Source organism: Gracilinanus agilis, chromosome 1 (genome assembly GCF_016433145.1).
Source record: "Gracilinanus agilis isolate LMUSP501 chromosome 1, AgileGrace, whole genome shotgun sequence".
Lineage (NCBI taxonomy): Eukaryota > Metazoa > Chordata > Mammalia > Didelphimorphia > Didelphidae > Gracilinanus > Gracilinanus agilis.
In genome coordinates this window covers 777,637,605-777,642,024 of record NC_058130.1, presented here as the reverse complement: position 1 = coordinate 777,642,024, position 4,420 = coordinate 777,637,605, and positions in this window count along the sequence as shown.

The following is a 4,420-nucleotide window of genomic DNA, read 5'->3' as shown; positions in this document are numbered from 1 at the left end:
GCCCACCAGGCTGTCCTAAGCCTTCCTGCTTCTGGAGAGGGCATGCCCCGATGTGTGTGTGGGGTGGCATCCCCATTCCACTGCCTCCAGGCAGTCTTGGAAACTTCAGCAGATGCCCACCCTTCACTGTGGGCCAGGCACTGGGCTGGCCTCTGGAATGCAGAGATACAGAAGGTGCCGTTCCTTCCCTCGGGGAGCTTCCATCTCCTGCTAACACTCATTTTGTAGCACCTACTAGGTGCTACTAAGCACTTTACGAATAGTATCTCTGTTTGGCTCAGTTTCCTCATCTGTAAAATGGGATAATAACACCTTCACAGAATTGTTGTATCAAATGAAATAAAATATGTAAAGACTTAGCAAACCTTTTTTTAAAAAATAGTGTCTCATTGGATCCTCAGTCCCCAGAGGTAGGGGCTGTCATCCCCACTTTACAGATGAGGAAACTGAGTCAAGCAGTGGTGAAGTAACTTGCCCAGGTCACCCATCTAGTAAGTGTCCAAGATGGGATTCGAACGCAAGCTTTCCTGACTCCAGGCCCTGTGCGGTGGTGCCCGCTGGCCACCTCTTGGTGCTTACAGTAGGAGGAGCTCACGCAGGGCTCTGGAAGGGATGCCAGCACGCCAGAGATGTAATCTGAGGTGGGGCAGTGAGGAAGAGAAGGGTTCCCATTGGGAAAGGATGCTGACAGCATGGCACCTGGTTGGCTGGATCAAAGGAAAATGAAACCAAACCTGGCCTCAGGGAGTTAATGTTCTCTCAAGTAAGAGGAGACATGCGTGGGTCGGAGTCTTCTGGTGGATCTGCTCTAACATGTCAGCCTGGCCCCTCTCCCTCTCCGTGATGCACCCCTCAGGCTGTCTGGGGAAACCCCTGGATCCCTTCTCAGAATCATGTTTGTAGTCACTTCAAGTAAACAGGCTAAATGGAAGCCAATGAGTGAAGTCACCAGGATGTTAAACAAGGCGAAGATGCTCATTTTGGGAGCCACGGGAAGGAAGGGCTGAAGACACGCTGGAATCTGAGGCCATGCAGACCAGCCCCCTCAGTTTCAGATGAGGAAACTGAGGCCTGGGAGGGCAAGGGATCTGCCTCAGGTCACTCGGGTGGTCAAGCTCTGAGGCAGGGAGCTAGGGAGGAGCTGGAGGAGTCATGTTCAGAGCATCCTGTTGGTAGCTCTCAGAAGGGTATCCGTTCACCTTGGCCGGCCAGGCTTGGGTGTCTTCCATTGTTCTCGAGTCAATGATCTCCACGATCAAATTCCCGCTGGCTTTCAGAGAGGCCTCTGGCAGCCCTGGATGAAGTCTGCAGGGGGAAGGCAGTGCAGTCCCTCCCCAAACGTACGTCAGGTTCCTGTGTGCTAGGGGTTGGGGTTACGCTGGGTGTAGCTCAAGTATATACGGAATACAAATTAGGGAGGGAGGCCACCAACAGTTGGCATCAGGAGAGGCTTCGTAGAGAAAGTGATCGCTGAGTTTTGCCCTGAAGAAAACAGAAGAGCCTTCCTGGGCATCCAGAAAGCCCAAGAAGAGACACAGGTAAGAGATGAAATGCCATGTTTGAAGGGAAGAGAAGTGGCGTCACTTTGGCCAGACTGTAGAGTGCTCGAAGGGAGATGGGCAGTAAATGCCAAGGAGGGGAGGTTTCATTATCCTGGAAGCAGTAGGGAACCCCTGGAGCTTGGGAAATTGCAGAGGGTGCATTGTAGGTGTATGAAGGATGGGCTGCCTTTGGGAGATACCAGGTGGGAGGTGATGAGCTCCTGAACCAAGATGGTGCCTCCATGAGGAGACAAGGGGGCTAAATGGGAGATGTGAAGGGAGAAACCCAAGATTTTGGCTTTGGTCGAGATGTTGATGGAAGTGGGAGAGTTAGGTGTCAGTTGAGGGTAATGCTATAGCTATAAGTGAGGCACTGAATGAATGATGGCTTTGTTTGCAGAAATAGGGAATCCTGCAAGAGGGAGACCTTGGGGGGTGGAGAGGATGAGCCCTTTTTTAGACATGGTGGATTGTTTTAATAAGCAGTTTGTGATTCTGGACTGAAACGGGGCAGGGAGATTTGGATATGGAGCTCTTGAGTGATCTGTGTGGAGATGCTGGGTAAGCCCTCGAGAACTGCTGTGGTCTCCAAGAGGTGGATGATGGGAAATTCCAAGGTGGACATTTGGTGAGATGAGAAGCAGGATTGGTGGTGAGCTCTGTGGAGTAGAACCAGCTTGGGTGGAATCTAGGAAAGGTAATGACCTAGAAAAACAATGGAAACAGAATGAGTCACAGGATCTCCGGGGAGAGGGAGGTTTGGAGGGAGTGTCACTCCAGAACAAACGAGTGAATAAAGCATTTATTAAGCTCTTACTGGATGCAAAGCATTGTGCTAAGTGTTGGAGCTACATAAATGGGAAAGTTAGACATCCCCGCTCTCCAGGAGCCGACACACAGCAGGAGCCGTCCACAAATCTGAGGGAAAGGTTCCATGATTCCTTTTCTTTAAAGTCATCTCCACCAATCAAGTTGGACCATTTGCCAGTGCCAAGACCTTGGGTGGCAAAACTTCCTGGTCCACAACTTTGGTAGCATGACTGGAGGACCTGCAGGAACTCACCCCAGGCTGCATCTTCCCAGCCCTAAGAAACAGGCTCCAAGTCTGAGCTGAGGAGTAGGCAAAGGAGAGTGCCAGAGGACTGGGGTGTCCCCAACCCAGCCCCATTGAACTGAGGGGGCAATTTTGAGAGTGGGAATGTCAAAAGGGAGTGGCTGTGGCAAAGGGTTAGTCTGGGAGTGGCAATGGGGATGGTGTACTGGAAGGGTTTGCCATGTGCCTGGCACTGTGCTACCTCTTGGGGATGGGCACAAAGGCAAAAGCAGTCCTCACCCTCAAGGAACTTGTGATTTTTTTTTTTTTAAACCCTTGTACTTCAGTGTATTGTCTCATAGGTGGAAGATTGGTAAGGGTGGGCAATGGGGGTCAAGTGACTTGCCCAGGGTCACACAGCTGGGAAGTGTCTAAGGCTGGATTTGAACCTAGGACCTCCTGTCTCTAGGCCTGACTCTCAATCCACTGAGCTACCCAGCTGCCCCATGTGATTTTTTTTTTTTTAAACCCTTCCTTTCTGTCTTAGAATCGATACTGTGTATTGGTTCTAAGACTGAGCATAAGGGCTAGTGTAAGAGGGGGATTTGGGGTATTTATTGATATGTAATTAAAGTGTGGCCCCCAGGAATCAACAATTCAGGTTGATTCCGTAATTAAAATAGACCCAAGTCAGGATCGGGTTTAAGGTAGTTTATTTACAATTAGGAAGGTAAAAGGTAGGGAAATAGAAAGAGGGAGAGGCTAGTCCAGGCCTGCAAAGGCCTGGATGGAGAGAGAAGGTTAAAAGGCTAAATAAATGAGGCTACAAGCCACAAGGCCTAGCAATCAGATAGGCTAGAGCCTACTTAAGGTAGAGTCTTGGAAAAACGCCAAGGTAGGCCAAGGAAGTCAGCCTAACTTACCCACGTGACCATTCAGAGTAGAAGCTGCCTGAGGTCTCCCTCGAGATCCTTCAGCACCAAGTTCAAAGCGGGAACTGCCCCACCAGGAAGTAACCAACATACTTGAAGAGATCGTGTCTCTCTTCACTTCCTGTGGGTCCACCTCTAATTCAAGTGGACAAATGGCAGCTTCTACACTGATTTGGACATCATCTCTATGCCTAGGGTAAGTAGGGTTTGACTATGAATGGGCTAGAGCTAATTCTCTTTACACACTAGGTAGTGGGAGTTAAGTGACTTGCCCAGGGTCACACAGCCAGGCAGTGACTCGGGTCAGATTTGAACCCAGGGCCTCCTGTCTCCAGGCCTGCCTCTATCCACAAGCCCCCTAGCTGCCCCAAGGAGCTTATATCTTAATGGGGGTTACAGTGAAAAGTGGGTTTTTGTAAGAAATATACAGAGCACATGAAAGACAGGAACAGCCAAGTGGTGCAGTGGATAGAGCACTGGAGGTAGGAAGACCTGAGTTCAGATCTGGCTGTGACCCTGAGCAAGATACTCTGCCTCGGTTTCCTCGTCTATAAAATGGGGATAGTAGCAACACCCACCTTCCAGGGTGATTATGAGGGTCAAATGAGACACTTTGTGAAGTGATTGGCACAGTGCCTGGCACACAGTAGACGCTATGTAAATGTTAGTGATGAAGAGGAGAATTGGGGAAGGCACCAGGAGCTACGGGGACAAGGAAAGGCCTCCAGAAGGGAGCATTGTGGAAAGCCTGGAGAACTTAGTGAGAGAAGCAAGGAGGGATTCCAGGCAGCGGAAAGAGCCAGTGCAAAGGCATGCAGCAGGGAGACTCCCTCCCTCCCTCCCTCCCTCCCTCCCTCCTTCCTTCCTTCCTTCCTTCCTTCCTTCCTTCCTTCCTTCCTTCCTTCCATTCTATC